Genomic DNA, 14,063 nt, shown 5'->3' with positions numbered 1-14,063 from the left:
TCTGGAGGGTCTGTGGGAGTATGCCCAACCAATGTGTTTTGTGGACTTGAAAATAGCATATGACCATGTCCTTCGTGGGAGTCCTATGGGAGGTGCTTCAGGAGTATGGTGGTAATGGGCAAGCTTTTGTGGGCTATTCAGTACCTGTACAACCAGAGCAAAAGCTTTGTTCACATTGTTGACATTAAGCTAGACTCGTTCAATGCAGGTGCGGGACCCTGCCAGGGGTGCCTTTTGTCTCTTTCTTCATAATTTTTAAAGTCTGGATCACGCCTCTGCTTTTTGCAGATGATATGGTCCTGTTGGCTTCATGGGGCAGTGACCTTAGACATGCATTGCAGCGGTCTGAGTGTGAAGCAGCTATGATGCTGCTCCAATTCTAGGTGCATGATTCTCATCCAAAAAGGAGTAGAGTGACCTCTCCATGTTAGGGATGGGGTGCTGTCTCAAGCGAAGGTGTTTAAACATTTTGGGTTCTTGTTCACGAGTGAGGGACGAAGGGAGTGAGAAATCTGCAGTTATGTGAAGGTTGTACAAGTCAGTTGTAGTGAAAGTGAAGGGAGCTGAAAGGCAAAGCTCTTGATTTACTGGTTGATCTACACCCTACACTCACCCATGGTTATGAGTAGTGACCAAAAGAACTAGATCGCGGATACAAGTGGCAGAAATTTGTTTCCTTCTCAAGGCAACTTGGCTCAGCGTTAGAGATAGGGTGAGAAGCATAGACATTCAGAAGGGGCTTGAAACAGAGTCACTGCTTCTCCGCATTGAAAGTAGCCATTTGAGGTGGTTCAGACATCTGATTAGGATGCTTCTTTTATGCCTCCCATGTTCTGGGCAGGTCCAAGTGGGAGGAGACCTCAGCGCAGTCTCAGGACAAACCGAAGAAATTACAACTCTCGGCTGGCCTGAGAATGTTTTCAGGCAGTGTGTTGGAGGAGATAGCAGGGAAAACGGATGACTGGACATCAATTACAGTGATCCCTCGCTATATCGCGCTTCGCCTTTCGCGGCTTCACTCCATCGCGGCTTTTATATGTAAGCATATTTAAATATATATCGCGGATTTTTCGCTGCTTCACGGGTTTCTGCGGACAATGGGTCTTTTAATTTCTGGTACATGCTTCCTCAGTTGGTTTGCCCAGTTGATTTCATACAAGGGATGCTATTGGCAGATGGCTGAGAAGCTACCCAACTTACTTTCTCTCTCTCTCTCTCTCTCTCTCTCTCTCTCTCTCTTGCGCTGACGTAGGGGGGTGTGAGCAGGGGGGCTGTTCGCACACCTAGACGATAGGGACGTTTATACCTTCTGTGTGCAGCTGCTTCCTGAAGGACATGCTGCACGGTGCTTCGCATACTTAAAAGCTCAAAGGGCACGTATTGATTTTTGACTTTGTTTTACTCTGGCTCTCTCTCTCTCTCTCTATTTCTCTGCTCCTGACGGAGGGGGTGTGAGCTGCCGCCTTCAACAGCTTTGTGCCGTGGTGCTTCGCATACTTAAAAGCAAACAGCCCTATTGATTTGTTTGCTTTACTCTCTGTCTTTCTGACAGACTCTGCTCCTGACGGGCACTCCTTTGAAGAGGAAAATATGTTTGCATTCTTTTAATTGTGAGACGGAACTGTCATCTCTGTCTTGTCATGGAGCACAGTTTAAACTTTTGAAAAAGAGACAAATGTTTGTTTGCAGTGTTTGAATAACATTCCTCTCTCTCTACCACCTCCTGTGTTTCTGCGCAAATCTGTGACCCAAGCATGACAGTATAAAAATAACCATATAAACATATGGTTTCTACTTCGCGGATTTTCTTATTTCGCGGGTGGCTCTGGAACGCAACCCCCGCGATGGAGGAGGGATTACTGTAATTATGGGTTGTATAGTTAACTTAAAAAGATTGAAATAAATGTTTTATATTCACATATGCAAAACAATGGGACACCTCCAAGTTTGTCCTAAATTGTGCAAAGAAGTAAAACTTTCAAGTTAAAGTAAATATACAGTCGTGGCCAAAAGTTTTTGTCTTTTGCAAACTTTGCTGCTTCCGCATTTTCAAATTTTTTTTTCCTTACGTTTCTATGGTATACTGAAGAACACTTACAAACATTTTGTAATTTTCAAAGGCATTTATTGGGAAATACATCAAATTTATGTAAAGTCTCAATATTTACAGTGTTGACCCTTCTTTATAACTTCTGCAATTTGATGTGGCATGTTGGATCCTGGGCCAAATCCTGACTGATGGTGATCCATTCTTGCCTTTTTAGTGTTTGAAATTGATTATAATTTGTGAGCTTCTGCTTGTAAACCCGTTTTTTGAGAATTTTACCACAGGTTATCAGAGGGATTAAGATCTGGGGAGTTTTCTGGCCACAGGTCCAAACTTTCAATGTCATGAGCTCCAAGCCAATTCATTATCACTGTTGTATTGTGATACTGTGCTCCATCATGCTGAAAAATACACAGATCATCACCAAAATGTGCCTGAAATGTTGGCAGAATTTTCTCTTGGGGGATGTTTTAATACCATTCTTTACTTATGGCAGTGTTCTTGGGGAGAATTGTGATTGAGCCCACTCGCTTGGATGAGAGGCAACTTGACGCATGGATTGTCTCAGGATGCTACACTGTTGGCAGCAACACAGGACTCATGGTATTGTTCACATTTTCCTCCTCCAGACAACTGATTTTCCAGATGTCACAAACAAAAATTAGGAAAAGGAGGATTCATCCGAAAAAATAACTTTGCACCAGTCTTCTGCTGTCAAATCCTTGTACTTCCTGCAAATTTCTATCTGGCCTTGATGTTTTTCTTGTAAAGAAGTGGCTTCTTTGCTGCCCTTCTCGACACAAGTTCGTAGTCAAAAAGTCTTCACCTCACTGTTTATGCAGATGCACTCACACCCACCTACTGCCAGTATTAAGCAAGTTCTGCACTGGTGGCAACATGATTCTGTAGCTGACTACTCAGGGGGAGATGGTCCTGGCGCTTGCTGGATAATTTTAGCTTATCATTTTGTGCCAGGGCCAAAATAAGTGAAAATGGCTTGTTGTGATCAAGTTAACTTTTTCTGCTAATAAATCTATATCCAATTAATTAATATGCATTGTTCTTCAAATATTGTCTTCAAGGTCATGATGAAATAATATAGCATATTCAAAGATATTCCTCCTTACGAATAAGGAATATGAGCAATATAGACTTCTTTTAGAACATTAGAACAGTTTTGAGATTTGAAGTTCTCTAAAGTCCTACTTTCTACTACACTATTTCGTAATTTGTTCCATGTGTTGGTTCTTTTTATGAAATTCGCCCCTGACAAATTTCTAATTATGTCATCATGTTCTCTTTGAAGGATTTATTTTAAAGTAACAACAGGGATCCACTTAAACACTTCAGTCATGTCACTTCTTAATCTTAATTTGCTTTCCTCATAGCTCATATCTCTCTGTCTTAGAATCAGCCAAGTTAGTAGTTTCTAGACTTTTCTAGAACTTAAGTCTTTTTTTTTTTTGTAAAATGGTGACCAAACCTGTACACATTATACCATATGATAAATATTACATAAATATAGTCTCCCGTGAATTGCTTTCCACACAGTATATTATATATCCTAACTAGCAAAATACCCGCGCTTCGCAGCGGAGAAGTAGTGTGTTAAAGAGGTTATGAAAAAGTAAAGGAAACATTTTAAAAATAACATAACATGATTGTCAATGTAATTGTGTTGTCATTGTTATGAGTGTTGCTGTCATATATATATATATATATATATATATATATATATATACACACACATATACACATATATTATACAGTGGTGTGAAAAACTATTTGCCCCCTTCCTGATTTCTCATTCTTTTGCATGTTTGTCACACAAAATGTTTCTGATCATCAAACACATTTAACCATTAGTCAAATATAACACAAGTAAACACAAAATGCAGTTTGTAAATAGTGGTTTTTATTATTTAGGGAGAAAAAAAAATCCAAACCTACATGGCCCTGTGTGAAAAAGTAATTGCCCCCTGAACCTAATAACTGGTTGGGCCACCCTTAGCAGCAATAACTGCAATCAAGCATTTGCGATAACTTGCAATGAGTCTTTTACAGCGCTCTGGAGGAATTTTGGCCCACTCATCTTTGCAAAATTGTTGTAATTCAGCTTTATTTGAGGGTTTTCTAGCATGAACCGCCTTTTTAAGGTCATGCCATAGCATCTCAATTGGATTCAGGTCAGGACTTTGACTAGGCCACTCCAAAGTCTTCATTTTGTTTTTCTTCAGCCATTCAGAGGTGGATTTGCTGGTGTGTTTTGGGTCATTGTCCTGTTGCAGCACCCAAGATCGCTTCAGCTTGAATTGACGAACAGATGGCCAGACATTCTCCTTCAGGATTTTTTGGTAGACAGTAGAATTCATGGTTCCATCTATCACAGCAAGCCTTCCAGGTCCTGAAGCAGCAAAACAACCCCAGACCATCACACTACCACCACCATATTTTACTGTTGGTATGATGTTCTTTTTCTGAAATGCTGTGTTCCTTTTACGCCAGATGTAACGGGACATTTGCCTTCCAAAAAGTTCAACTTTTGTCTCATCAGTCCACAAGGTATTTTCCCAAAAGTCTTGGCAATCATTGAGATGTTTCTTAGCAAAATTGAGACGAGCCCTAATGTTCTTTTTGCTTAACAGTGGTTTGCGTCTTGGAAATCTGCCATGCAGGCCGTTTTTGCCCAGTCTCTTTCTTATGGTGGAGTCGTGAACACTGACCTTAATTGAGGCAAGTGAGGCCTGCAGTTCTTTAGACATTGTCCTGGGGTCTTTTGTGACCTCTCAGATGAGTCGTCTCTGTGCTCTTGGGGTAATTTTGGTCGGCCGGCCACTCCTGGGAAGGTTCACCACTGTTCCATGTTTTTGCCATTTGTGGATAATGGCTCTCACTGTGGTTCGCTGGAGTCCCAAAGCTTTAGAAATGGCTTTATAACCTTTACCAGACTGATAGATCTCAATTACTTCTGTTCTCATTTGTTCCTGAATTTCTTTGGATCTTGGCATGATGTCTAGCTTTTGAGGTGCTTTTGGTCTACTTCTCTGTGTCAGGCAGCTCCTATTTAAGTGATTTCTTGATTGAAACAGGTGTGGCAGTAATCAGGCCTGGGGGTGGCTACGGAAATTGAACTCAGGTGTGATACACCACAGTTAGGTTATTTTTTAACAAGGGGGCAATTACTTTTTCACACAGGGCCATGTAGGTTTGGATTTTTTTTCTCCCTAAATAATAAAAACCATCATTTAAAAACTGCATTTTGTGTTTACTTGTGTTATATTTGACTAATGGTTAAATGTGTTTGATGATCAGAAACATTTTGTGTGACAAACATGCAAAAGAATGAGAAATCAGGAAGGGGGCAAATAGTTTTTCACACCACTGTAGATATATATATATATATATATATATATATATATATATATATATATATATATATATATACACACACACACATATACACATGTATTATATACATATATATATATATTATATATACATATACACATATGTTTTATATATATATATATATATATATATATATATATATAAATACATACATACATATACACACATACATGCACTTACAATAACATAGAAATCAATATAAACAACATTAACATCATTATCATATGAGAATATGAAGTAATATATAAGAAGCACATTTCATATAAATATAAATTATTAAACAGTAAAATCTTCTTCTATAATTTGCTACCGTGGCTATTCGTTTGTCTGTCCAGGATTTTAAATCACCTGTAGCTCGCAAACCGTTTCACCTATTGACTTGAAATCTGGTACACATATAGTACGTCACGTCTGCTATCCGCTTTATGGGTGATGATTGTATTACTCTTTTTATCTTTATTTTATTTTATTGTAGAATCAACTCCTATCTGCGCACACCAGGGCGGCCGTGGGCGGATGCGTATGGTGTATTCACTCCATGTTATCGTGCATTGCGCTGTCACTGGTATTTTGATAAAAGAATTTGAACAACATATAAGAAGCGTATAAATTATTAAACAGTAATACATTAACATTTAAGAAGTAAAGTTACATTGAGTACTACTGCAGTGCCTTCGGGTATACCTCATTTTTTCTTTGCCCATTACATGCTTAAATGTATACATTTTTTGGTGTACCTACCCGAGAAGACGCGACATATAACTGACCGTGGGAGAAGCATGGATTTTAAACACGCGTTGAGTTCATCTGCTGGTCTCCCTCGTGGAATAACTGGTAATGTTTGACTAAAATCTACAGCGAGTAATACGACATTACCTCCTTTTTTTTTTTTTTTTTTACAATCTCTGAGATCTTGCTTTTTTCGGTTCAAGGCTTCATAAGCTCTTTTATGTTCCATGGTGTACTTATCCCAAACCATCATCTTTGAATGTTGCAAGACCTTTCACCTTGTATGTAGATCGGGGTAATTACATTCATTGCATTCCTAGTCTAAATCACAATCTGATTGTATGGGTGGTTACCTGGCAGGTAATGCTTATGCTTGGTCATCAAGTCGTCTAACATCCGCTACGTGCCCTCTTATAATTGCGAGAAGCAGATATATATAGCCAAATTCTCGCGCTTCGTTGCGGCGAAGTACTGCTTTTAATTTTTTATTAAGAAGAAAAGAAAACCTTTTTAAACGGATCGAAAATATACCAATAACAATTTGTTAAGGATCTGTTTTTTTGTGAAGCTCCCTTTTCACAGCTGTCGCGCTACGGCATGTGTTTCGTTTATTTGACAGTATGTAGATCGTGGTAATTACATTCATGGCATTCGTTTTCTGAATCACAATCTGATTGTATGGGTGGTTACCTGCCAGGTCACGCTTGTGGTTTGTCAGCAAGTCGCCTTACGTCCGCCACGTGCCCTCTTTCTGTTCCCAGAAGCAGATCATAGAATGGTTTTAATAGTTTACTTTCAAATAATGCAAAGAGTATGCGACATGTGTTTCTCCCTAATTCTGGGCTCATCAGGCGTACACACTCACTGCATCCCCTCTCGGGAATCGAATCTCTATCGTCAGCGCCAGAGGTGAAGCCCCTAACGCTGCGCTACGGCGTGTGGTTCGTTTATACCTCGTGTCTGCTCATTAAACTTTTATCTCGCGAATATGTTATTGCAATCCGCAGCGGGAGCGTTTCTATAAACTTAATTTAAACTTATGTTTTACACCGTGCTTTGTTTCCCTTATGAAGATGCTTGTATGGTTCACTCGCTCGCTTCTTATTGTTTCGCTCCCTTCTCAATTGTTTAATGAATTTTTTGTTCTTCGCTGTTTGCGGCGCCAGAGTTGAAGCCCCTAACGTTGCGGTCAGCAAGTCGGCTAACATCCGCCATGTGCCGTCTTTCAGTTGCGAGAAGCAGATCATAGAATGGTTTTAATAGTTTACTTTCAAATAATGCAAAGAGTATGCGACACGTGTTTCTCCCTAATTCTGGACTCATCAGGCGTACACACTCACTGCATCCGCTCTCGGGAATCGAATCTCGAACGTCAGCACCAGAGGTGAAGCCCCTAACGTTGCGCTACGGCGTGTGGTTCGTTTATACCTCGTGTCTTCTCATTAAACTTTTATCTCGCGAATATGTTATTGCAATCCGCAGCGGGAACGTTTCTATAAACTTAATTTAAACTTACGTTTTACACCGTGCTTTGTTTCCCTTATGAAGATGCTTGTATGGTTCACTCGCTCGCTTCTTATTGTTTCGCTCCCTTCTCAATTGTTTAATGAATTTTTTGTTCTTTGCTGTTTGCGGCTCCTCCTTCATTTCTCCCTACTGCGTTCACAGTCTTTTCACGTGAATAGGTGGGAGGCGTGATGACGTGACACTCAACTCCTCCTCCCACGGCCATCGAGCTGCCGTCCATTACAGTATATTGTGAAAAAAGAGGTTCCAGTTATGACCATTACACATTGAATTTCGAAATGAAACCTGCCTAACTTTTGTAAGTAAGCTGTAAGGAATCAGCCTGCCAAATTTCAGCCTTCCACCTACACGGGAAGTTGCAGAATTAGTGATGAGTCAGTCAGTCAGTCAGTGAGTCAGTGAGGGCTTTGCCTTTTATTAATTAGTATAGATAAAAGTTTTAGCCTTCTTGATCACTTAAACTAACTATATGGATGCATATGTTGAGAACTCCTCCTCATATGGTATATTTTAAGGTTGCACACTTCACATTGTATATTCAGATCTAACATTTTTACTTCCTACATTTACTTGCATTAAATCTCATCTGACACAAATGTGCCAAAGCCTAATTGTTGTTAAAGTCTTTCTGTAATAATTCAGCTGTTCCCACATTACCTGCCCTTCCACCTAGTTTAGTATCATCTGTTGCTTATACTGTTATCCACACTGTTTACATATTTTAATAAGTGCAGTGGCCCAGCCCTGATCCTGACACTACTTTTCACATCACCTCATTCTGAAAAGGTTCCTATCACCATTACTTTTTATTCCTCGTGTTTAACCTCCTTAGTGTTAGACCCGAGCATCAGTCAGACTGTGAAAACAGTGCTAAAAGCGTTAGTCCCGAGTGTCACTCAAGCAATTGTATAGATGCGTCTCGTGTAAGCATTAGACCCAAGGATTACTCGGTCTGTAAAAGTGCCAACAGCGTTAGTGCAAAGCATTGTTCGGGAAATGATATAGGTTTGTCTTGCATAAGCGACAGGCCCAAGTGTTATCCAGAAAACAGTATAGACACATCTTCTCCTAGCCTCATAATTGCATCTTGTAAGAAAAGATTTTCAGCAGCCCAGGTGTTGCACGATCTTGACAGTGATACATGCAGTGATGTCAAAATAAACTCGTCTTCAGGCAGTGAAACTGAAATAGACAGTGAACTCGAAAGTGATTCTTATCCAAAAGTCATGTCAATTACTCATGTGCAGTGTGTTGTTCAAAAGCTGATCAATGTGCAAAGAAAATCCGCAAGAAATCACGCTATTATTGTCCTCAACTGTGACGTTGGATTGTGTATTTCACCGTCCTTCAAGATAAACCCCACAAATGACATATTTTGACACTATATACAGTATTAGCATTATTTTTATTATTATTTATTATTATTATTTGTACCATTATTATAGTTTCTACACTTCTGACTTTGTACTTTTAGTGTTTTACAAATTTTATAGTAGGAAGATCAGATTTAATGAATATGTAATTTTTCAATCCAAAAGTGTGATTCTTTGAGAAAAAATATAACACTAAGGAGGTTAAGCCTATTTTGTCCTCATGTTTGATTACTAGCCTCTTATGTGGTGCCCATATCAAAAGCTTTCTATGATTCAAGGTAAATAATATCTACCTTCTCTGATCATATAATTTTGTTGATTCATCATAGAATTACAGAATGTTAGTGAAACACGATTTACCCTGTCTGAACCCATGTTGACTGTTTTCTAAAACACCTTGCCTTGACCAATGACACTCTTAACATGAACCAATTCTGATAAGGTTCCTTGCCCCGTAAACCTCTGCTTCCTGTGCTTTAGCCAGTTCTGTTCATGACATGTGCTGCTCAATCTTTTCCCTAATAATTGCTTCCATTAATTTACCAGTGATGCATGTGATACATGAATCAGCCCAATCACAATTTTTATATAATGGCATAATAGTTTCTAGCTTCCAGCTTTCTTCAGTGTTCAGAAATTTTCTAAAATACACATCAAGAGTTTAGGTAAGTACTCATTAAATTTCTTCACTCTAGGATAAATGTTACCTCATCCTAGTAATTTCTTAGATTTCAGCCTGTTTAAGTAACACTTTTCCCTCTACTGTTTACCTTGTTAGTAGTGCCTTTTGCTATTTAGTGGTTATTGACTTCTCCACATGTGTAAACTTCCAAAAAAAAAAAGCAAGTTCAATGTAGGGCCTGTCCAATAACATCATATGCCAATGTACCGGACTAATATTTGGTCTGTACAAATGCATTGGTATCGGTAGACCCCAGGGCAATATTATGATAGACTTTCATTAGTTTTTTATTTTTTCTTAGTTTAAGTCATTTGAGAAGCCACTCTCTTGATTAATATGCACATTGACAGTAATGAATTCAGCGTTAATAATGTACATCCTAAACAATTCCAGGAGCTTGAAAATGTGGTCTGTCCCAATTCATCTCCCTGAAACTGAGAATAGGGCAAATTTTTACAAAGGATGCATAAAGTCCTTCATTTACTTACTGTTATACTTGAAATACATAATTTTCCCATTGACATGCTGTTTTATATGTTTATCTTGGTTCCCCATTATCTTCACAGCCTGCCAAAATGACTCTGTAACAGATTGTTTCAAAGATCAGCCATTTATACAGTAAAAACTGCAGAAGTTTTGCTTTCGAATGGTTATACATTTGCCTATGTACAGTATAATGGTTGCTTATACAGCAACTACATTGTGAAAAATCTTTAGGTAAGCATTTGCCCCTATTCCAGTTTCTTTTTTTCTTACCAATGTGACATACAGGTAATTATTCAATCTTATTTTTTTTTAAATGCCTAGTCTGTCAGTTTTTGAAATAACAGAGGTTAGACTTTCTAAGCATATAGGCTTACCTCTGTAAATCGAAACAATAGCTTTATAGGACAACTAGCTAATACCCGTGGCTTCGCTCGTGAAGATCTCTTTTAATAAATTGGCCAATTCAAAAACTGAAAGAAAATTGTGTCCATATTTTATGTGTGTACTAAGTCTGTTCTGTATACAAAAATCACTCAAAATGAGCAAATATGTTGAGCAAGGAACAACAATATTTCTCTGTATATAATGTTACATGTAGCACCCCCAGGTTTCAGAATGAATAGGGAGTGAGGTGAACTCACTTTGGAGTACACCACATAAAGCTGGCCATGAGAAAAACAATCATCCCTCAAATCCACTCCTGCCTCTTTTAGAGACTGACCTTCTGCTGTATTGATAGACATTACAAAACACACTTTAATTGGAAATTGCAGGCATTTGAATTAAAAAAGGAAAGTCAGATGGTATAAGAGGAATACACAGTATAAAGACATTTTCTCCCCGACCAGAGCCAGTAAGATACATGCTTCAGTTACATTTTTGTGTAAAGCTTTTATTTGCGGTCTTGTGTTATTGCACAGTTTAGGAAGATTTAAGTTTCTGAGAAGCATAACTGGTGCTCCTGTCTACAAAATAAATAAATAATAGAGCCTCTTCAACCTCTGCTGCTGAGTCAATTGAGTCGGGTGTCCTCTCGTGTATATTTAGCTTCGCTAAAAGACCGTTATTGATTTCTTTTTTTTAAGCATTAATATAGCTTATTAATATATCAGGATATATCTTCTCCATTAATATCGTCTATTAAAGCACATAAATTGTTGGGGATCTTTATTTTTCCTTCTTTCTCCTGTATTCTACTGTTTCCTCATTTCAATAAAAGATCTGAAAGCTCTTTCAAGTCACCCATCAAATGCACCCATATTTTTTTTTTTTTTTTTTTTTTAAGTCTCAGTATTTTTATTTTCAGTCATAGGACAGGTGGAGAAAAATCCAGTACTGTACTGTTTATTGTCAGAAATTATTTTATTATACAACAACAACACAAAATTACCCAAACTAATTATAAAAGAGAAATGCTGAATTGGAAATAAATTGCAATTGTCAAAAACATTAACTGTAAAAAAGAAAAAAAGGTGCAGTTAATTCAGTACTTGTCTTAAAATATTTTTTAAAAGTGGCATAATTTAATGTAACATTTTGCAGAGCACACTTTTTCCATGACATTATGTATGAAAAAAACTCTTCCTGATCTTAGGTTTATATATTTATTTTCTTCCCTGGCTGAGTGAATCATATTTGTCTCAAGGGCATTTCCCATAGCCTCACTTAGCATGCTTTGTCAAGCGCACCATATCTGCCAAAAATAGAAACTGATGGAGAAGTCACTTACTTGTGCCATATAAAACATTTCTTATTGCCTTTTCTAATTTTTTATTAATTTTCTTTTGCATATTATATTTTTACTTTAAGGTTTTTTAATATCTGGAGCAGGATGTGGAGCAACAATTTCCTGACACATTGTTGCAAGATTTGTTGCACCAACCAATATTCTTTCCTGCCTTATACTAAGTAATTCTGAATAGACTTTACATCTATCTGACTATGTAATGGCTAAGGAAGCTCAGACAATAAATAGCTGGATGGACATCCATTGTGAATGCCCACAGTTTTGAGAAAAAAATAACACTAGTGATGATTTAGATTGTGGAAAGAATTATTTACAGGTGCTTACTGTACTGCAGGTGGCAGTATAGAGCTACTCAGACTGTTCCTTTTTGTTTTTTATTAGTACAGTGTAAATCATCATTACTATTCTGAAAAATTATAGGATTTGTAGTATATGAAGTAATACACTAAAATATATTGCCATTGCTTTGTTTGACTGTGCTTTATACTAGTCTCTCACTAGGCAGATTTAGAAGAGTTTTAACATTTCTCTGTTCCCATAAGATTAGTGTGAATTTTGGTAGGTTTTATGCTTGAATTTGTAATAATATTTGGTATTGCAAAGCAAAAATGCTTGGTGTTCTACATTAGTTAGCCTTCACTAATAATGTAATACTGTAATAATTGCATAAAAAACACATAATTATACAGTACATTAGAATTAGAAAATTAGTTTTGCTTTTTGTAAAAATATGCCATTTTTTAATAGATGTACTTATATGATGTCCCGGAGGCGCCATACTATTTTAGTTTGCATGTGCCTTATGATCTGCAGTGCTACCAAAAGAGCCGTTTTTAACAGTTATTGAGAGAGGTAATTAAAAAAATGCAGATTCAAGAACCTTAGCAGAGTATGAGAAGAACATTTACTTCTTCTTTTTTTTTTTTGGCATCCACTTAGAGTACAGTCCATAAGAGAAAAAGTATATTTTAAAAGTCAAAGATGCACATAAAATAAGAAATTTCTCTTCTTTTAGCACCGTGATTTTCTTCTATTTTACTGCTTGTTTCAGTGGTAATTTTAAACTATTGAGTTGTTTACAAAAAGCATTTTTCTGTAATTAGTAATTTTAAATATTTTTTTAAAAAATAAAAACACATAAGAAACTAATATGCATTGTTAGACTTTCACAGCCTGCTGTTGAGGGAATAGAGGCCAGCTAGGACTGCTCCTTTTGTGGACTAAAGGAAGGACTAAACACAGTGCTGTGTTGTAATGACTGAAACATGGGACAGACAGTCCTTAAAAATTTTCTGTTTACACTGTATTTAAAAAAATGCATTGCCTGTTCTTATCATTGTCTCCTTTTGTTTTTATTAAGCTGTTGTCTTATACAGTCAAATAGCACCAAAAACATATAGGCACAGTTGCGTGATATGTCCATTTTCTTGCAATACAGTTTATGTAGATCATTTTTGGGATGTTTCTGAAAACTTACACTAGCTTTTCTCACTGCTTTTATATGCTAAGTTTATCCTTTGCCAGCAAATTAACATACAACTAAAATGTTATCTTTTTAAAATGCAAAATAATGAGTTTGATGCATGGTCTAATTATGGTCTTCATATGCTGGCTACACATTATTATTTACAGGTGATTCTGAGTTATTGACACACAATTTTTAAGACACCGGTTATACCTAAAAGCCAGACAGAGGTTGGGGAATGTCAGTAGGAAAGTATACATTTTGCAGTCACATGGCTTTGGCATATAGATGCACCAAGCAGTCAAGATGCAGGCTATTGTTCTTAAATTCAAATCATTCCCAAAAATCATACCATGTTTTCATAAAGACAATGCTTTAAAGGTTTACACCAGTTTAATTAATAGTTTAATAATAGTAACATCTACCGCTTAATATGCTATTATCATAATTATGTAATCTCAGTAATTGCACACTGACCTAAAGTATTTCATTAATACCTCTGATTACGTAAAATTCATGCACTTACTGCTCACATATATTACTAGGTTGAAAAACTGCTTGTAAATTTTTTTTTTAATCTAGAAAGGTAGTTGCGTGAA

The 14,063-nt window shown here is 37.2% G+C and overlaps 1 protein-coding gene across 7 annotated transcripts in view; it reads left to right on the top strand.

Moving 5' to 3' along the window:
- Positions 1-14,063, top strand: part of LOC114646464 (transcription factor Dp-2-like) — a 128,555-nt gene that overhangs the window by 75,356 nt on the left and 39,136 nt on the right. The window lies entirely within an intron of this gene.

The sequence above is a fragment of the Erpetoichthys calabaricus genome, chromosome 2 (assembly GCF_900747795.2).
Source record: "Erpetoichthys calabaricus chromosome 2, fErpCal1.3, whole genome shotgun sequence".
Lineage (NCBI taxonomy): Eukaryota > Metazoa > Chordata > Cladistia > Polypteriformes > Polypteridae > Erpetoichthys > Erpetoichthys calabaricus.
This window is presented reverse-complemented; position numbering and strand designations above follow the sequence as displayed.